The following is a 23,295-nucleotide window of genomic DNA, read 5'->3' as shown; positions in this document are numbered from 1 at the left end:
ATGTATGGTGCATCCTATAGTGGGTGGATGACAGCTAAAATATTTCCAGATTTCTTAATGCAGTTTGCTTAAAACACTAGATGCTTCAAGGAAAACCTCCGATTCCCTTAATGCACAATCATGAGTCCCACCCATCAATAGACGGTCTTGATTTCTGTAAGGACTACTGCACTTCTAATAATAAAAATAACACTACTCTCTTTCCCACCACATTTTCATCTCAAGTTGCAGCCCTTGATAAGTCTTTATGACCTATTGAAAAAGTATGTTAATTTCTCCTGTGATTCTTTGGTGGTGAATAATTCAGAAAAACCAATGACAATTTATGCCGTACCAACGGTGGTAACAGTTGCTTTACCAGAAGAAACAAGCCCTATAAGCATTATAATGGTTTTAAGGGAACTGGAGGTATCCCTTCAATCCAAACATTTTTTTCAGGACTGTCACTTTATGCCAAGTTATAGCAGTGATCGGCTAGACCCCCTAATTTTCTAAATTTATAAGTGAATCTGTTCCTCCCAGCAGCAGCCCTTTGTTGGAAGAATGGAGTAAAAAGCTGGATTTACCTGTCCTAGAGCAGATTCAACTGCTGATACATTCAATGCGTCGGATTTAGAGTGTCCTGCTGAAGATAGCGCTAAGTTTTAGTTAAACCACATACGTCTCTGAGCATTACTCCAGATCATTTACGACCTTATCCTAAGGCTGGAGAGAGTAAATTCAAAAAAGGATGAAAAAAAAAGGTCTTTAGCTATACTAATTGATACTCCAGTCAAAGAGGCTCTTCCGGCAGAAAGAAACGCAGCAGGAAAACGCAAATCGGCCCAAAAAGTCCCCAAAACATATAAGAAATCTCTAAATCTAAGAAAGAGGAGTGCAAATCCAAAATAAACATAAAAAAGAAGAAAAGAGGCGAATAAAACAGCTCAGTTCACATAATGTTTGCATTTTTTAGCATTTACTTCTAAAATCAAAATTATACCTTTCATACGGTGTAATATACATAATTTTTAAGTACTAACACTAATTTTGCTTTTTTTTTATTGATGTAAATTTTACTTGCTTATTTAAAACATCATTAAGGCTTGATGTGAAACTTTCTGTGTCTATTATGAGTTTTTCTAAATTCATTAACTTACCCCATACTGATTACCAACTTACATTGTGACGGGACAATTGTGCGAACTCTGCGAAAGTTGATAAAAAATTTAATAAAAAATACACAAAGCATAGCATTGTCAAAACAAAAATTCTACTTTATTGCTGATACTATACAGATTATCCAAGCAATAAAAGAAAAAATTTTCAACTTCATTTTCAACCTTTAAAAAAATAAGGCATAAAAAATTCGCCAACTATCCCCAGTCTCCCCTACTTTAAAACATTCCCGCAGAGCCGTATACTTAATAATTAGTAGGAATTATACCGATTGTTTGATAAAAGTTTTTCCTGCTGTAGTTAATAACAGAGTGGATGTTTTAAGTGTTTCTTATTTACTTTTACTTGGAACATATTTTATAATGTTTTTTACATAATTGATACACGTTTGTTTGTTGTACTTCCGTATTTTAAACATTAACATTCATATTTTATTTCTTTAAATTTAAAAAAGACATTAGAAAATGTTTGTTGGTTAACGATGTAGTTTAAAATAATAATAGTTTTTTTAAATCATATGCATTTGTTTTCCATGCTGATTTTGAAGCATTAGAACAGGTTGCTATTATACTGTGAAATTATATTTTACTTTTTAATTTATTTATACGAAAGCGATTTCTTAGCGCTTTTTAAAATTAATATTTAATGCAGTTTTTTTTTTTTTTTTTGGATTTGAACAACATATTCTAATAAAAAGCAAACCAAGAAATTTCTTTAAGGAATTGGTCTGGAGCGAAAATGCACTTAATATGCAACAAACTACAGTCAAGCCTGCTTTATTGCAATATTGGATCAAACAAAATCTCGCTTAAAGTAATACGAATTTCAATGTATTAGGTACATACCGTTCATGTCTATTATTTTAATCTCGTGTAATTGAATATCCCGCTTAATAAAATATTTTTTGTGGGAAAATCGGCTATTCCTTTAAACGGTCTGGACTGTATAAATATTAAGGTAAATTAAACATTAAAACATAAAAGCATAAAACTATTTTATCGATTTAAATATGCCTAATTTCAGCAAACAAGTGTAATAAAGTTTATAATTAACTCATTTAATCACCTTTTATGTAGACTAAACATGGATGTTTATGTAACATTAATTGCATGGGATATGTGATAGGATTCGACAGTAATGTAAATAAAAGCATCATTAAGATAATTTTCAAACAATCGATGTAATTAGAACACAATTGAAGAACAGTTTGTTAAAACCATTTAAGACTATCAGTTAAGACTACATAAAAACTCAAAGTGAACAAAGCTTAGTAATGTCCAAAAGCTCTTTTATAAAAATGAGAACAATACTTAGTTACTCTGTTCCATCAAAGCAAGGTTTTTAAATTTATGTTAAGAAAGACGAATAATTAAAGTTATTTTGATAAAAACAAGTTTAGTTACGCAATAAAGGTAAAAGTTAGAGTGACGAGTTTAATTTCCTGTTCATTTAAATGGGATTTCCTGCTCTTTTTTGTCCATCTGTTTTTTTCTTGTTTTCTTAAATTTGCATGCGATATTATCTTTCAACAAAGACAAAATATGTGTCACAGCTTCAATTTTTTGGTAGTTTAAAACACATGAAATTTTAATATAATTCATAAAAGAATAGTTTTGAGAAATGATCCCTGATTGCTTTTAATGGATCAATCTGTTGTTTAAAACGGTAAAAATGACGTTTAGGAAAATGTGGGGCAAAGTGAAATAGTTGAAATGACATTTTTAATGGCACAAAAAGAAAAAAAATGGTATTTTATAATTAAATATTTTCTATTAAAAACATGATAAAAAAGTTTTTAAAAAAGTTAATCAGTAAGTAAAAGGTTGAATGAATAAATGAAAACATGAAACGATAATCAAATAATTCAATAAATAAATTAAACGATGTATCTCGAAAAATAAATGAGTGAGTAAAATAATGAATGCCAATGAAAACAAGCGAATGGATGATTACATAAGTACATCACTAAATCAAGGAATGTAAATAAATTGATTAAAAAATAAATGCTTAAGTTATCTAGCAAATAATTGACTGAAATAAATTAAAGAAGCTTTTTTGATTGCTCCATCTACTTTGCCCCGCATGCAATTGACTTAGTATACAAAATATTTTTTTAATGCAACTGAATTTTAAATTAACTAAATAAATTCTGCACCGAATGTTAGAAGATCTTAATTAATATCTGAGATGTTAAGAAAAATAATGCATTGTGTTTTATCAGAAACAAATTTTGACTTCTAACAAATATTACAATAATTGTATCATTAAAAAAAATGCATGTAGTGTGATATACTTTAATGCGATGCGGCATTTTTCCCTGCCTTGAATAGACTGCATGTGCTACTACATAGTTAAAATGTTACCAGATATGTAACGATAAAAGCATATTAAATATTTCACCACTTTGTCTCACTATTTTTCTTTGCCCCACGTTCATATATTACTGAATCAGAAGTCTTTACAAACGCCACATTTGTTGAAATTAAACAGTTTCCCCTATTAAGAATCTAAATGTTAGTTTTATTTTCTAAATTGTCACGAAATAAGTAGGGGAATGTGGGGCTAAGAGAAACGGCAAAGTCAGATGGGAAAACATTTAGCTTTGTTTTATGCGCCACCTATCTGCTGATATTCTGATATGTAGTAAATGTGATGATATGTAGTAACAGATGTAGTCTACTCCAGACAGGAAAAGTTATCTCTTAAAATCAAAAACTTATGCTAATACTTGCATGTTTCAAAAACTGATAACCGTGTTGCAATATTTTGACGCAAGTCAAAAATTATTTTGTTTTATATTAAAACTATAAAGCTATGGTTATTAACATTTTAAATATTGATTGTTAACTACTACTTTTCGATGCAGTATTTATTTATTTAATATTAAGCTAATTTTTATTTTAAATGTTTTGCACAACTAGTGAACTATACTTAAGGCAACTTGTAATAATACAATAATTTTACTTAAATTCAATCTTTTGTTTTTTCTTTTACATATTTATTAATAAATTAATTCAGTTTTTTATTTACTAATTCATTTGATCAAAAGTATTTTGATTTTTATCCTTTCCCCATGGTAAAAAAAACGAACAATTCCCTTTTTTACAAGGTTTATATTTACTATCTAAAAAAAACAAGTAATGTTTCAATGCAAAATTTATTATCAGATACATTTTCATTTTTCATTTAATACACCGGATGGTTATAAAATAAGTGTATCTATTTGGAACAATCTGTAGCTTGACGGAATCATCCGATTGCAACCAAAATTGGAACTTTTATTAATCTTGAAGGAGGAAGAAGGATAGTGCATACAAAAAAAAATGTTGCAAAATTTGCCTACATGTGGCGCTTTAAAATTTATAATGTGTAACACAAGAAGAAAGAATTAGCATGTAAAGCTGGGTGGTTTATTTAATATTGTTACAGGCATATTACACTTGCTCATGTCGGTGCCGATAAAGTTCAGGTTCCATGACTTGACCATTAAACTAGAGGACACATAACAGGCGTTCAGCGAAGTTTTCAACTGCGGAATGCAAGGCATCTGAGGTGATGTTTCGCACATGTTGAATAATGTCTTCTTTTAGTTTACTGAGGTATGTGACACCTCTAGGGTACACATTAAACTTTAAGAATCTCCAAAGCCAAAATTCAGATGACGTCGGATCAGGGGACCGAGCAGACCACGCAATTTGAAAATACTGCTTATTACACTACCCTATCATCTGTGAAATGTTACCGTACGAAATTTTGTACTGCTCGCTCAATATGGAGTTGGGCTCCATCTTGCATAAAAATCATTTCGGAAAGACACCGTCTTTCCTGCAGTTGACGAGCAACAAATGTTCCTAAGATGTTCTTTAAAATCTCAACATGTGTGAATATCTTTAAAATTGAAGCGCAATCTGGCAAACTGAGAGAAATCTCGTGCCACGTTACTAGCTGAAATGACTGCTCTTTAATTTTCTCATGATTACTACAGTGTTTGCATTGTCAACTACATATTTTAAAGGCTACAACGCCACCTATCGGTGATGGTAGCAACTAAATAATTTTATTGCACGATCCTTCCCCCCCCCTTTCAAGATCAGTAAGTGTTTCGATTTCGGTTGCAATTTGAGGATTCTTTCAAGCTACAGATTGCTAAAAATAGATATGTACTTATTTTATAACCACTCGGTATTTTTCAAAACAAATTTTCAATTTGTCAATTTCTAAAAAGATAAGTTAATTTAACTGCATTACTTTCCTTCGCATTCCCTTAGCAAAAAGTAGCATTTTATTGGTCAAGAAAACTAAACATTTAGACTTTAAACGAGAAATGTAAAAACATCACAATAATCTGACTTTAGTAAGATAGTCTAGAGAATCATATTACAATCGTATTCCTCGTATAACACGGTTAATTCGTTTCGTGTGATATCAAAACCATGTTATACAAGACGTTTTTATAAATAGGTTTTTTTTTTACTTATTTTTAACAAAATTAATCATGTGCATATCATAAATTATGTTTATGTATACCGTGTTGTCTCGAATCCATGTTCAGTGTTATATCGAATCTGTGTTATACGAGACCTTAAAATAATGTAAATCAAAGAATGTGTACCGTGTTGTATCAAAATCAAGTCATAAGAGGCAAATTTTATAATAGCTCTACTTTCGGCTCAATAGAATATAGAAACAAAAACTGGCTGCCGGAACATACAAAGACCCATTGATTTAATAATAAGAGTTTTTATAAATGAAAAAACCTAATTAATTTACATACCTCAAATTACAACTGTTATGCACAAGAAGAAAAATCTTTATCAACTTTTTTTACTAAGAACAAAACTCATTCTATAAGAAAAAAATCTGAGCTTTTCTATAGCAATAAAGTGCGTCTGAGCAACAACAACAAAACAAAATATAAAATAAAACAAATATACAAAATTTCATATGTTGTTTTGACTACATTTTTTATTTATCGTTTGCAAATTTTAACTTATGTTTAATTCTAATGTGAATCTTCTTACAATGCATTGGAAACAAAATCATCTTTTTGCTTTTACAATGCTGATAAGAAAAATAAAGTATGCATTGAAAAGTTGAGAGTTCGTGCAATACGGGGAAACCAAACGTTTGAGTCAAAGACAGACCACAACTTTCGTAAACGTTTCATAAAAAACAAAGTAAAAACTTATTACAGTTATTATGACACATTTTTTAACAGTGTATTGAACAAAAATGAACTTCCTTCTTTTGAAACTCGTGTTTCATCGAAACCATGTAGTAATGAATTAAAGTTTTTTACCGTGTAATATCGAAACCATGTTGTAATAATCGCAAATTTGGTACCGTGTAATATCGAAAACGTGTTGTACAAGTACCGTGTTATACGAGGGACGCTTGTACAGTCAGCTCTCGACAAGTTACCTTATAACTTGAATCCTCTTTGATCACAAAGTTTACACTGGGTTCCAAACTCTTGAGAAGCAATAGGAAATTCTCATAACTCCAACCACCAATGTCTCGAAAATCTTAACCGGTCCCTGGCGACTTCACTTTATTAAGAAATGACTGAACTTTATGTAAAACTATTATACTATCATTTTATTATTTATAATTATATCAACTATAAACTATTTGACATCACGAAGCACTTTATGAAATTTTCCAAGACTTGGCTTTAATGGGTTTTCTTGCTTTCTGATTCGACTATTCACGTTCATAGTTATAAAATTCTAGATTTGAAGTTCGGTTGAGTATGTTTCTTCATTCAAAAATTCTCATGTGCCTCTTTGAAAAAAATAAAAAAACTTTCACCAAAATGTATTAAATCAGGAAAACATTCATATACCGCACTTGTCCATGATTTTTCTATTAACACGACGAAAACTAAAATGAAGTTTCTACTATTTTTACTTTTAGTTTAAAACGAAGAAATATTTATGATTGTTTTATTAGTAGGGTCTGGTGGGGGAAAGTGGTCAATGAAATAAAGTGGTCATAAATCAAATAAAGAGCTATGTATTCGAAACAAATGATATAATGTTTTAAGTATTTTTTTTTAGATTTCAACAACTAGTAATTATATTCTGAATTCAAAATTTTGTTACAGGTAGTATTTTATCTCGTGGAAAAATTCGTTTTGTGTGCATATGAAACATTTCAAAATCTAAACACCGCTTTTAACTTCTTCGTAAACTTTTGTTTATTAAAATTTTTAGCAGATTGGTTGTGCAGGAAGCTTCTGGAATGTATATAAAATACGTGTGTATAACATCTAAGATGGATTCATTTTAGGTAATATTTTAGAACAACTTAAGTAAGATGGGGTAAAGTGGTCGCAGGTTATTAAATTATTCAGACGCCATTTTTAACAAAATTCTCAACGAAATACAAAACTGCAAAGTATCTTTTTTTTTGATAACATTGGTGAAGTCCAAGAGTGAAATATGATTAAAATTCATGGTGAACCCACTTTTGACCGTAGTTGACAATCAAAAATATATTTAAATAAAGATAAATTCTTCAAACGAACTATGTATACTGAGCATTTAAAAAGTTAAGGTTATTTATGATGGTCTTAGATCAATTGTTTGAACTATGACCACTTTACCCCACCCTAGATCATTAACACACATGAAAAAAAAATGCCACTAAGCTATTTACATCAATTTGTTTCATCCTAAAATTCAGTGCAGCGTATTCTTAATTAATGGCACGTAAATGTAAAATGTAAAATTAATGTCACGTATGTAAAATAAAAACCAAAAAAAATAAAAAAAATAAAATAAATAAATAAATAAATAAATAAATAAAAGAAAAAAGGAAAATCGAAATTTTAAAAGAAATTTCTGTATTTATTATTGACCAACGTTGAAAAACCTTTAGTTTATGATCACTTCACCCCACCAGACCCTATTGTTTTTATGGATTATTTAAAAAAAAACATTATGAAAAAATTATATGGATATATGGTTTACTGATTGGTTTACACATTGGATAAGTGAATTAAGTTTACAAGTATTTGTGTGTGTGTGTGTGTTTATGCTAATACAAAGTAGAAAAAAATATAACTCAATTCCGTCCTATTATGTAAAGGATTCATGAGTAAATAAACAATGGGAAGTTTTCTGATAGTTATTTAGTAAAGGGGTCAGGCGTAAATGAATGATGTAACGTTTCCTGAACGTAATAATTTCACCATGTAATTTAAAGCATTCCTGAGTAAAGAAGCGATAATATCGAAAATAAAAAGATTAGTTCGAAAACCAAAAATCGCTTTAATTTGAAAACGTGCATCCGATAGCAAAAATAACTTACGAAAACGAAATAAAGTTTTTTCCCCCGTTTTTTAAAAGACAACAAAAAGTCTCTTTCTGCTTGAATTTATTCTGATTCCCTGGGGAGACAAAATTCATTATTTTAAAGCAAACAAAATAAAATTTCAAGTTTTTTCACAAAATAGAAAACTTCCGAAAACCTTACTTCTTGCATTCGAAAAAAAAAGTTTGTTAAACATTTCATCCATGTGAGTGGCAACGTGCCGTAATTTGAAATTCCTTGTATGTTTGAGTTTCGAACTCCGTATGTAAATTGAATAATGAAACACCTGTCGGTTCTACTCTTGGAAACCCGAGTTTTTGCTTTCTTAACATTTTTGTTTTTCTTGTCGAAGAAAAAAGAATTTTTATGTGAATTTCCAATATATTTTAACGAGAATTTCGAAGATTTGTTCTCTAGTCAAACATCTCAAAATGGTATGGAAAACAATAATATATTTTTGCAAGGAGCAACAAGGTGCTCAGTATTATTTACCCCATTTCTACAGTTTGATTTTCTTTATTTAACTGAAAGAGAAAAAAGGAGAAAACAAGTTTAGTCAGCCGAATGAAAAATTAAGCATACATTAATGTTTACATTTTTTTTTATAAATTAAATACAATTTTAAGAAAACACAAAGCGCTTCCAAGTATTTTTTTTCATCATGGCAAAAACTAATTTTGACCATGTTATAGCTTAGAAGTGTTTCTTTTATTGCAGTAATATTTCCATATATATACTATGTTGATTTTTTAAAAATGTTTTTTTTTTAAATAAATTGAAACATTCTAGTTTCGACGGCCCCACTTGTTACTGGCTGAAATCCATTATTTTAAGAAAAATTTTCAACACTATTAGAATACTTGTTTTTCTTATAATGTAGTCGAATTTCAAGTATATTGACTTTCCAACACATAAAGCATTAAAATTTAAATATGGATGACTGACATATGTCTTTTAAAGGGTTCATCTGAACAATAAAAACAAAAATAAATAAATTCAAAATAAATAAAACACAACTATTCTACTGCTGCATTTTTTATTTATTGCTTGACATATTTAGCTTATCATCAGTCCTAGATAGAAATGTAAAATTTCCAGAAATTTTGAAGTGGTAGAAAAAAAACGATTTTTTTTCGTTTTTTTTCTGGAAAAATAGGAAAAATGGAAAATATGATTTTTTTGAGTAAAAATGATGTTTCTCTTAATTTGTTCTTGTATTATATAAAGGGTTAAGCATTGAAAAACATATCCAATCCAGGAATCTTCTTTTTCTGCTAAATAGAAATATACATCAAGGTAAATTTCACTTTTTGTTTCATAACGGAGAACGTTCTTGGTCAAACACGAGAAATCGTGGTTCAACCAATAATATTGAGTAAGGTGTGTCTACTCATTACAATTAGGTTTTCAATTTTAGATTGCCTTTGAAACTTGAAATAATAACAGCAATCATTGACATTCAAACATGATTGATATTGTTTGAAAGAAAAATAAGTATGATTGCAATGCAACTTTACTGTCTGAAAACAAATGCTTTTGAGTTTTGATTTTTTCCAATCGGGTCTAAGTCCAAATCAAAACTAAATTGTTTTTTCTTTATCTTTCCAACAGAAATTTCAAACCAAAACTGCGTAATGGTTTCTAAAGCTGAACCCAAAACTCTCGCTGGATTTTCAGTTAACGATACGGCCATGGTAAGCACAGTAGTAAAAGTAGTCATACCTGCACTTTTGAGAAAAGTTGAGTTATTGTAACCAAGTTGTTCTCTGCTTTGCATTTTGCTTAATAAATGAAATGTTTTAGGGTTATTTTATCGGGAACTATTTTATAGAAACATTCTGGATAAAAAAATCACATCTGAATCAGATACAATCCAGTCCCGACTTACACGAGAGATGCGTTCCAAGACTCCTCGCGTTAGTTGAAATTTCACGTTGTAGAGAAATATACCTATAGGGGAAACCGGGGAAAGATGAATATGTTAACAATTTTTGTTGTTTATTAATTTATTTTTAAGGATAGTAAAATTAATTTTACATGAGCTGTTAGAGTAGTCCCTTGAATTATGAAATATATTATCATTTAAATTTTTTAATAAAAATATCGAAGAATATTTTTATTTTTTCATAACACTAACAAATCGTCATCTTGCCCCAGTAGTGGTACAAGATGACTTTGACCCGGGGCAAGATGACGACGTTGAAAAAAGTTGAACATATTTTATGTTTTGAATATGTTACTTAGCTTTACAAATGATTACTTGGTTTTTACATCTTACAAAGTATCAAATTAAGCGTAATGCATTGTAGCGTAATGTTGAACCGCTAGGTTGTGCAGCTAACAAATGTAAATGCCATTTTCATAATTGGAACATTCCTCATTCCCCACTCCTGGCTTTTACAGCCACTGGATCTATTCTTCTATTGTAGGGTCACACTAGTCCTCTTTACAAAAGGGCATCTTATAACAACATTATTTGAAGTTGTTTCAACTGGATTGCTTGCATGAATAGGATAGACTTGAGACTACAGGAACTTAGTTTGAGTTTTTTACTCCATTTTTAGTTTCACCAGCTTAATTTCTCTGTTTTTTTTTAAATAATTCATTTTTTGCTTCCGCTTTGCTCCTTCTTCTGACATTTCTTTGTTGGGTGTGCTTGTGAAAATGTTTGAGCTTAGTTCTCTGCTTTTCCTTTTTGAGTTCTCACATTGTGTTGGTTTAGGCAATGCATCGAAATCAGAAACACTAACAGGCTTCTTCGGTGCATCGGAATCAGCATTTGCCATAACTTCTGCTTAAGGTTTAAATGTTGGTTTTCCACTCCCAAGGTCTGAGGATTAGCACTATTATTCTCAGTTTAATCGCCAACAACATCATAGTCCGCTAAAAACAAGATAATTATGAGTCTTGATTCCTTATTCTTTAAACCCTTTATCGGCATTTCCAACTGTAACTGCTTTGAAGTAAGCGGTGCTCTAAAGCTCATCGATATTTTAATATGTGATAGCTTGTCCTAGATGAATGACCATAAAGTTGTCACATGCTTGACTATATAAATTGTTTAATGGGCAGAAAAGTAACGCATCATGATCTAGGGACAGTCCGATGTGTGGGGTGGCAATCGAGTCATGATAATGTGTTTTCACTACAATATAAGATGGCCTGTAAAATTATGTGAGATTTATTATTGTCAATGATTAACAGAGCAGGAGATTCTTTGCTTGGTTTAATTCTGTCAACTAGTCATTACAGTAACTAGTTTGTAAATAGCCTCTGGTCACCCGCTTTCGAAAGACCCCTCCCTTGATTCAATGCGTCCTTTATCCCCGGAGGAGATAGAAGCGCAAGGTCGCGCGGACAAACGCACAGACAAATAAGCGTTTACAGGATTTAATAAAATGGACAGCATATAATTAGTTTAATAAATGAGTAGGGCAAGATGAAGAGTTCATCATCTTGCCCCGCGTTTCGGCCCGTTATCTTGTCCTGGACTGCCTATTTGAACCAATTTTTCTCCATTGCCATAAAAGAAGACGATTAATAGATATTTATTCATGGAATAGGTAGTATTTAAACTAAGTTACTCATAAATACTAAAGAGACACGATACATCACATCTGTATCTGTAGCAGAGCTTATTTACAGATGCATAAAAATTATATCGTGGCAACTGTAAACAATCAAAGCTTCAAAACTAACACAAATATGACGATTTCAGCGTCTCAATACTATTGCCGAACGAACAGCGGATAGGTGAGCCAGTAGTATGCCGTTGATGCTGTGACCTAGTGGAAAACAGAAAAATTAAGGTATTCGTCATCTTGCCCGGCTCGTCATCTTGCCCCGGTCTCCCCTACATTTTTTAAAATAAATATACCAAATTCTTTTAGATACTGTTAAACACCCCTTAAACTGCTTTAAAGTACTCCTCAACTATACATTACAGTTTCTTGCATAAATAACTGAACTTTTACTGTTTTTAAAAAATAAAATAGCGGTTTTATCTCGTTAAATACTTCAAATTGCACAAAATGGATGATCAATGGGAGGAAAAAACATAAAATAAAACAATTCGGCACGCACAGTATGTAGTAATAATAAAATGCTGCACTATGATAGTATTATACAATAGATAAAGTAATAATATTCATGAGTTGAAAAATAAAGATTGTGATGATTAATGCTCCTTTCGTTTTGAATAAATTTTTAAATACGGTTTTGCTTCGCCTTATCTTTTATAACGATTCCATTTATGACAACAGCCTCTCTTCCTAAACTCTTTAATCCTCAGCACAAGAGCAGCTTTCAATTTCATAATATATATTTACTTTCCTTAGACACTACTCTGCAATTCAATATTGAAAAGTACTGAAGTCGAAGTTCTAAGTTCTGTTGTTTTGACTTTTAATTGTACGTATGAAAGATTCGATCATACTTATTTTCGTGTTACCGTCGACATTTTGTAGTTCTTCAAGCACATCCGCTCTTTCTACACGAAAAATGCAGTTTAATGCTTCAAGTTTGTTATGGTTGGAAAGCTCGCGAAAAATACTTTCAAACATGTTCTACCCGGTTTTTCCGTGCGAAAACGCAAACCCGCTAATTTGACTAGAAAAAGCGCTAGAAGCAATTATAAGTTAGCGAAAATTAATTTTCATTTGCTGTTTCACGCGACATGGCGTTAAATAATTTCTGGATAATAATATGTGTTGCCATTTCTCGCTTGAGCGTAAAGAAACGAAATTCTAGCATTTGTTTTTATTATTAAGGCTTTTAGGGTAACTAAGGGCACTTAAAATATTTTCAACTTGATTTTGTTTTCGCGATTTTAATAGTAAAATAAATCATTTTACGGAATGAAAGTTAGTTGGGGGTTTTGTTCAATGAAATGTAAAAGTTAATAATAAAATATATATTAGGGTGTCTATCTCTCCCCCCCCCCCCCAAAGAAAAAATAAAATGAAAGTCGATTTTTCAAGTCGCACACACTCTTATATTTTTTCTTTTAGGTAAGAAAAAAAAAGTTAAAAAGTTTCATACAATTTGAAAAATGGCAACCCGTATCGACATGTGCCTAAAAGTATGAACCAGCACTTTCGACCGAATCGAAAAAATACTTTTTTTGAAAGTTTGAAACTTCATGTTTATGAAACATTGCCTCTTGCCTCTTCATGTACCACAAAAATATTTTTCCACATCGAAAGATATTTAGGTGTCAAGCAAGCCTAAAATTTGTAATTTTCTTAAAAAAATTGATTTAGTTTATATATTTTTAAAAATGCAAGGTAAATTTTAAGAAGTTATCAAGATATAAATGTAAACAATAGAGTCGATAAGAGCGTTAAATAGCAATTTTTGCCCTCTTACGGTGGTTTAGTCTCTCACATGGTACTCAAAATATGGATCTTCTGGATTTTAAATTTATTTTTCCATTTTATATAAATTATTTTTTTTATTATTCATTTGCAAATGTTGATTTGAAAATGTGTTCGCTAATAATTTTTGATTTTGATATTTTATTGTTTAAGTGTGTGTGTAATTTTTTGAGAGGTAAATCGTAAAAAAAGAACAATTTTTTGAAGAAAATTTTAAATTTTAGGCCTCTAGATGGACAGCTAAATATTTTTCAATTTGGAAAAATATTTTTGTGGTACATGTGGAGATATAGAGGCAACGTTTTATGTCGGCATACAATTTCGAACTTCAAAAAAAAAAATCTTATTCGGCCTAGTACACAGGGCTGGTTTACACTTTTTGGAACAAGTCGGCACGAGTAGCCGTTGTTTAAATTATATGAAACTTATTTTTTTATATATATAGTTGTTTTGATTTAAAAGGAAAAATATAAGAGGATGTGCGACTTGAAAAACCGACTTGCATTTTTTAGGACACTCTAATAAATAAATAAATGTATAATTGATGCTATTGAGATAATTTTGTGGAAAACACTTCATTTTTTGACCAAAAAGTATTAAATATTTTTATCTATATATGCAAATTTTATTATCATAAAACAACTTGCATTATCAAAGTTAGATAATATTTTAACATACAAGGGGGGGGGGAGAAGGAAATAGCATCAGAATTTAAGTATCAGATCTACTAATTTTATCCCTTTTTGCTGAAAATTTCAGTAAAAACTTCCCGTAAAGTTGAAAAAAATCAAATTTTCAATTTTTCTGAATCGGAAATAACCCCTTTCGAAAAAAACGGTTTTTTTTCCGTTTTTCTCCGAAAGTTTCCGGTTTTTCCGCACTATTTTCATCTCTAGTTCTAGATGCTAATTCTGAGAAAGAATGACTAAATAAATTCTCATAGTCATATGAGCTCGTAACAAACGCCCTTTTTTTAAAAAATTTGACTAGATATGGGCATCTTAGTTTAAATTGTTTCAAAATATCTTAACTAAGTGCAAAATAATACCTATGACTGATAAAAGCAAAGAAATGAGACATATCAATATAGAGCAATTATATTGAAAAAAAAAAAAAAAACTGCATTGCCAGATCCTTAAGAAATAAATCCTTTAATAACTTAAAAAAGAGAAAAAGAGTTCACCATTAACGACTGGAAAGCAAAATATACTAAATCACAGTGCAGATGAAAACTAGAAAATGAAAACAGTGTTCCAAAAAATGTGACTGAGTTTTCTTTAAAGATGCTATATTGAGAATCCAATAACGGTGCTCCTGGAATTTCGACTGTAAACTCCATACTGCCAATACAAGATAAACTGGCTTGCTGCCCATAATTGATCATTTACATTCGTACAAAGGATCAAAGTTGAATTTTAGACTCGATTTCAATGTTAACATGTCATAGATTTCACATTAAAGAATTCGAGACTATAGCATTCATAATTCCGAAATTTCACGAATTGATTTGCTAGGAGCACTTGCAGAATTATCATAATTGATGAAAAGGGAATGTGCTTAACGCGAATTTTGGCACTTGAATAGGTCTGATGGGAATTTTTAATGTGCAAGGCATTCAACTATGGTGCTGAATGTAAGCAAAATGCAAATAGTTTAATTTCCTCTAAACCCCAGATATCAGATATAAATGCATTTCGCATTATCCGGAATAGCGTTTAAATGTAGAGCTGAATTTTATTTTATTTTCGCAAGTTCTAAAATAGTAAGTTAACTAGTCAAACCGTGCGACACTCCGCACTGTGCTTCGAATCGTTTCATGTGGGATTTCGCCCGTTACAAAATTTCAAATAAAAGAACATTATGAAGAAGAATGGAAAAAAGGAAGCGGTTTAAAGTAAACGGAAAAAGTAAATGCACAAAAGAAAGCACGTAATTTAAAGACATTAGCAACAAAACTTCGTCAAATATAACGTTGTGTTAATGTGATCATCGCTCACATTTTGGTTCTACGTATTTTAAATGCAAACATGGATATCATTAAAAGTGTGACTGTGTGACTCGTGAAAAAGCAGTAATTGCTGCATGTGAAGTGAATGTGCAGAGCTAAAAACTGCTTGCAGCATGAGATAGGTTTTTACAGTTTCCAGGCCGTGTAAAGCATTTGGAAATTAACTTTTAATATGCTTTTCCTCATTGCTTTCTGCATCAAAGTCAATATTCGTTGGTTGCCCCCTCGCCCGTTAAGATTTGCGCATTAAAATAAAAGTATTTTTCTGTTTCGGACAGTATGGATAAAACATATGGAAAACAATCCAACATTTCCTAACTCAAATCAACCAAAAAAAGAAATTGCTTTTCGGCCGTTAAAATTATTTGTTAATTCGAGGTTTATTATTGGGTAAATAGGTTGTTTTTGTCTTTATTTTTGTGGGGGAAAAAGAAAAATTCAATAAAAATACTGAACCTCAAATCATGAATACAATTTAATAGAAATAATGTCGCAACATCTTACTACTATAACAGGACATAAAGGATAATAAAACAAGGAACGACTAATATAAATTAGTTATAGTAGTAAAGAAATATATTTAAATTGAATGAAACTAAAAGTAAATCTACATCAAAAAAGAATCGAAGAAAAAATGTACCATACAGTTGAATGACGAGAAAGAAGTGTGTAGATTATGTTAAAAACACAAAATAAATTCTAATAATTATTATTCAGAGCAAGAAATATGTGCTGTACTGTTAGTGCTAAATAGTTAAAGACAAATTGTAAGTAAAAGAGAAACGACTTGTTGGGGGAAGTTGTTAAGTAACCCCCAATATTTGGTGTTGATATTTTGCTGAAAAAAGAGTGTGTATGCTTTGTTTTCCAGAAAATAATTTCTCTTTTCGCTGTCTAACCCACCAGTCAGAGAAAAACCTCTTTCCGATGGGGCAAAAGTTGCCATCATTGTCAAATACTTTAACACAATTTTTTCCAGGTCTGAATTTTTCAATTTATAATTTTCCCCGTAATAATGAAATGCACTGCAAGTTCTGGTATCAGATCACCTGTGTCGAATTCTTTCAATAGCTTTGATCTCTTCCTCACACTTCAGTTATCTTCTACCATCTTCCCAAAAATCTCATCTGCACACAAAAATTAATCTTATAAAATGTGTGCAAATTAATGAATTTTTAGAGCAATTCCATAAGCATACTTAATTAGCTAGCGAGAAAACTGGAGCAAATTTTATTATAATTTTCAATTAAAATACAAAAACATCAACATTGAAAAAACATCGAAACCAAAACATCTATGTTCCAAAAACATCAAAAGTAAAACATCGATGCTTTAACAAAAACATCGATATCGATGGCACACCCCTGGTACCGACGTAAATGTTAAATCTGCACTATCATCATGTACTGTAGTCGCCTTATTTACGAGAAACATAAACGTTTTTGTACACTTATTATATCTATTTATCTTGTCAGTTCGTGCAAAACAATTTTAGAAGGATCTTTTCCGAAAATAATACAATGATAGAAAATGTATTTGATAAGAAATCTGAAATTCTTAAAGCTGGAAAAGACGTACACTTAAACTAAATGAAAGATAGAAATTACTATGTATGTCATTACTATGTATGTATTAATATGTATGTCATAAAATTTGATGATTTTTTTCATCAGATATATATCGTCATTTAAAAACCCTACAATATATTTAAATTACATGTTTAAGACCATTCAACAAAAAATCATGTTTCATTTTTAGAGTTAAATATGATGTGTTTTTCCGCAGATTTCTACGAAAATACCTTATTTTTCTTGCTTACTTTCTTAACTTTGATTCTTTCTAAGAACAAATATGTCAGATGCGTAACTTAAGAAGTTAAGTTTTCACTTTAAATGTATATTTCTTTTCGCTTCGTCTTGTTTTCTATTCAAGGAAAAGTAGAAATAATAACTTTTTGTTTCACTCAGCTTGGTAAGCAATTCAGCTTTTTTTTTTCCTTTGAATCCATAATTCTTTGAATCGGTTTAAGAAGGTATAACAATATCATAAAAGACAGAAAATTCAGGATATACGAGTAGGGGCATTGAAACATTTTTTAGAGAAACAAAATCTCATGATGCAAAAAGTTTATTTTTCTTGAAACAACTCTTGCGTTACCTATATATATTTTTTCTTGCGTCCCTCGTTTGTTTTCTTTTACTCACTTCCTACTTCAGGTTTTCTGCGTAAAGTATTATTAAAACCTTTCCATGTAAACTAAAAACAGAGCTGAATCTCCCTCTTTAAAATTATATTTGCCTCATTTTTGCTTTGACAAAAACTAAGCTTTTAGCAATGAAAACAAGAACTTTTGAGCAATGATTATCTCTAGAGTATGTATATTTATTCTCGATATGTTTTAAAAGAAGCTGTGCTAGCACAAATTAATGGTAATCGTTTGAAACGAAATCATTTAATCCGCAACTGATCTGATGCAAAACTGTATCTTTGGAACAACGTTTGTGGTTAAGTTCACTTGTAAAATTGTCGATTAAAGAAAAACAAAGGTATAAAAAGAGAAAGAAAGAAATTTTTAAGAGTTCAATGTTAGTTCTGAAGTATGTAAATTAGCATAGGGGAAACTATAATATACTAAACATCAAATCATTTTTGAAGAAAAAAGCGTGCTCACTGTCTTTGAAACATCTACTACTTTCATCAATACCTTAACAGTAGATATATTAAAAATACAATGTATATTTCGGAACGTTGATGCACACCTATGCAATTGTTTCTTGAATATTTCAGAGTAGAACACAAATGTAAATGACCTTTTTTCACTCACTCTCTTTTCAGTGTCCTTCCATAGTTTTTTGTTGTTACAAAACGTTTTAAATAAGCACAAAAAATTCAAATAAGCAAATTTTTATCTAACGATTAAAAAAAACTTATTTTTTAATACACTTAATGAATGATAAGCAAAAGCTAATTTGTAAAAACATCAAATGTGCCATTAAACTGTTGTCTAAGCCTATAAGAAGAGATAAAATGGAGGGAGTGAAGACTTTCATTTGTGAATTCAAGGTCTCAAGTCACGTGATGGATTTGAAAGCAAATCATTGGAAGAAATCAGGTTTCTTTCGCTAGTGCCACGCAAAACGTGCCGAACATTCGTTGTTGCTGAGTCACGTGGTTTGGGGTATTTGCCCAAGTTTTGCTAAGCCAATGATTTAACTTACTCTCTCCATTTGTTAATTCCTGCTCTAAGTTCTAATCCCGTGTACACGTTCTGAATTTAAGAAATAGCTAATTAAAAGGGGAATTAAAATTAAAAAATAGCATGTTGTGTTTTAGTACATAAATCTCACCTGGGATCCACTCGAATCGTGTAATATTTAAAAAAACAAAACAAATAAAATAGGTAGCAATCCCCGTAATTGAAATAAAAAAGTCCGAAAGTCTTCCACAATGTTAAGAAAAGATCCCAATTTAAGTACAGTCTACCCTGCTTATTAGAATATCGGTTTAAAAGAATATGCCGCTTAATGTAATACATGTATAAACTCTAGTAATTCGTTATTTTGATCTCAAATAACGGCATATTCTGCTTATTAGAATATCGGTTAAAAGAATATGCCACTTAATGTAATACATGTATAAACTGTAGTAATTCGTTATTTTGATCCCGAGTAATGGCATATTCTGCTTATTAGAATAATGCGTGGTAAATGGGCTGCTCTATTAATCGGGTTTGGCTGTAACAACGTGATAGGATAGTAATTCTAATTACAAGAATATTTGCATATATCTGTATACATACTGCATATATACACAGACACATGTATATCTTTATTTCAAAGAAGTATTTAAAATTATTGAATTCAATTTCTTCAGTTTAAAACAAATATAACATTTTTGTTGATCGACAAAACGAATTAATAATTCATATCAATGCATCTAAGTCAGTAGCGTCAGTTCAGGAGGAGTTGAGAGGGCTGTCCTTTCCGGGAGGACAACCGGAGGTGTGAATCCCATAATATATATTCAAGAGCTGAAGTGCACAAATATAAAATATTTACTTCTTAAATTTTCGAACAGTATATTTTAACTTACATTTAATTTATCCAATTTCAACGAAAATGGAGTACACTCTTTCATGGGGGGAGTACATAAGGGCGCACATATGCGTGAAGAGACTGAGAATGACCTTTTTAATTGCTTGCTTGTGTTTACTTTAAACACAAACAAAACGTGTGTGTTTGATGTAAACACAAACTTTAACATCAAACATTATTTATTTTTGAGAGGAAAGGGGTGACGACAAATTATCATTTCACCTGGCACCAGTCTAGGAACACATGCATATAAAAAGGAATTCAAAAGTTCTACAAAAATGATTTTCGTAAGTTTTTTTATATAATATCCAAAAGCATATAACACTAAGTCTGGGAATTTGGTCAGTGGACTTAAGTATTCTTCCGTACTACAAAATGTTTCCAATGCTCACGTAATGCGTCCTTAGATGCATTTAGTGACCGAATGTATTATTAACATAACTTTCTATAACTTGAGGCATACGAATTTGCATTTTGAAAACAGCTGTGGGGTTAGATGATTGATCTTTATTACAATGACAAATCGTTTCGAATTATACAGAGCCTGTAGAACTATAAAATTGATCCTATTTCTTAGTAGTAAGAATTTAGTTCTGCTAAAAGAATTACAGAATCATTGCAGCAATAACAAAATTAATTAACATCAAAATTGATTGTAAAAGGAAAGAAAATAAAGAAATATTGTTATTTGAAAGTTCAAAAATACAATTCAACAAAAGTAGAACATTCCCTTTAGGATATTTTATTTACCTTTTTTTTTCAAATTGTTAGTATTTGATTTATTTAAACTGCTTAATAACTCAATTAATACGGTACAAACCGATATTTGGTATTAATTATCTCATATACTATTAAAAAATCATTACAAATGGTTATACTGTTTATTTAACTAAAACAATACAAAATATATTTTACTATTAATAAATAGTCAAGCTAGTTGAAGCAATTAACGGCATATAATGCATAGAGGTTAATACGAAGTTCTTGACTTGCATTACAAACATTACTGCTTAGAACGCCTGTGGAAGAAAGCGAAAAGTGAAAGAGGTTCCAATTAGACCTAATATCACTAATTAGAGTCTTGGGATGGTAGGGAAAATGAGATTTCAAGCATACCAAGCAATATCAGAATCAATAACACAGCTAAAGACTTATTCTGTTAGAAAACTCTTTGGCCATTAACCCAAGCAGAGAAATCCCTAGATACTACATTTCCTCTTCATCAACTAAGGGATTCCTGTAATAAACCTTGGGCTTTTAACTTGTGCCAATGTCCAAAGCCTTAGGCTATTTCCCACGAGTCTCTTAAAAAGTTGTTAATATTTTATTTTATGATCGCTGCTCCTAATGTAAATTACACTTGTATTTATCAAGATATTCTTCAAAGAAAGGTACTTAAGATGTATACAGAGAAGGGCATTATTGTTAAAAATACGGTTTTTGGTGCAAATGATAAAATAAACAAAAAGCAAATCTGCCGTGGGCAGGTCAAGGACAATAACTGCATTTTTTTTATTCATTTATTGATTTATTTATTTATTTTTCATCTATTGTACGTTTACTTTATTTTACAAGCTTGCTTTTTCGCTTTCCACTGAAAAAAAAAAAAAACGAAAACAAAGTCTAACTCCTGGCTGCATTTCACAACAGGTTGTATTGAATCCAAAACGCGTTTTTTTTTTTTTTTTTCCAAATATCGCGAATACACATTTTTCTGCAGATACTGATGTTTACCTGCTCCGGTTGAAATAATCTATATTGTCTTAAACAGGAAAATAATTTAGCATCAATCTATGTAGCTCATTTCTATTTTAAAATAAATTTACTGACGAACGAATTATTTCACAAAGGCATTTCTATTAAATAAAAAAACATCAACACCAACAAAAAAAAAAAAAGCATGCGTTTGATAGAAATTATAAATTAATATTTTTCAAGGTATTCCGACCTCTAAGTAAAATTTTTACATGCAAAGGAATATGTGAACACAATGTATTACAGGCACCGTAACCGAAAATGTAAGTCAACTTTTCTTCAACGTGCAAGTTCGATATGAAGTTCAATATAATGTTTAGAGGTTTCCAGCTAGTAGCCACAACAACCCTTTACGAATGCAAGAAATGAGAGTTATAATAGATTTATCAAAATGGTCAAAATTACTGATGTTCAATAGTTTTAAGAAAATATCTCGTTGAAAGAAACCCAAAATATATTCAATTACCACCTTATAACTTTGAAATGAAAAGTACACAGTTAAAAGTGCACACGTATATATTCAAAAAGATATTAAGTAATAGTGTTGAAAAGTAAGTATATAAAATTAAAAACGTTGTACATGCTCAAATTTGGGAAACAAATTCATATTGTGTTTTTTTTTTCCTTTTTGAGGAGGAGTAGGAGGATGAGAAGGAGAGAGGGTGTACCAAGAAACTAGTTTCTAAATGCAAAAAGTTGTGAATTGATAAAAAGTTCTGAGTTTAGTGGTTTCATGATTACTTATTTTAGATTGAAAACATTTTTGATAGTATAAAAATTTTGGAATTTCTGGATAGCATTAAAATAGCTTGTAGATTATCAAATTTTCTTCTGTATATTGCAGTTATGAAAAAAAAAGTTTGTTTATTATCATTAGTGCCGAAAAATTATAAATGGTTAAACAGTTTCGGGTAATATTGAAAACTTCCTTTTTATTTTTATGCTTACTCCCTTTTTGGTTAAAATATTTTCTGGTATTTTCGTTGCTTCCCATATACGTTGTGAAACATTAACACACATTTAGAATAAATAAAAAAGTAAGGGAATCTTAAAGAAAGTGAAATAGAGGGGCAAAGAAAACCGGTGAAATATTTACTCTGTTTTTAGTGCCACCTATTAAGTAATATTTTAACTATGTAGTTGCTCTTGCGGTCTATTCCAATTGAGAAAAAACTCTGAAAACCAAGGAATATGATAATAGAAGCAATTTTCGAAAACTGATAGTCATATTGTCATATTTTGTAGTAAGTAAAAAATTACTTTTGTTACTATTAAATAATGATGTTCTGGTTATTAACATTTAAAATACTAATTCAGACCTACTACTATTCAGTTCAATATTCATTTGTTTAATGTTAAGCATATTTGTATTTCAAATGCTTTGTTCATTTAGTCAAGTCAAGTGTAAGCGGGGCGAAGTGGAAGGGAAAAGTGAAATAGTTCATTCCATTTACTTATTAAATGTTTTATCAAATCACGTACGTATTTTTTTATCATCTACTTCATTTACATTCCTTTATTTAATAAGTATCTTATGTGTATTCATTCACTCACTTATTTTATTATTAATTTATGTTTTATTAACTAT

This window comes from Uloborus diversus, chromosome 1 (assembly GCF_026930045.1).
Source record: "Uloborus diversus isolate 005 chromosome 1, Udiv.v.3.1, whole genome shotgun sequence".
Classification (NCBI taxonomy): domain Eukaryota; kingdom Metazoa; phylum Arthropoda; class Arachnida; order Araneae; family Uloboridae; genus Uloborus; species Uloborus diversus.
The sequence above is the reverse complement of the archived record's forward strand: the minus strand, read 5'-3'. Positions refer to the sequence as shown.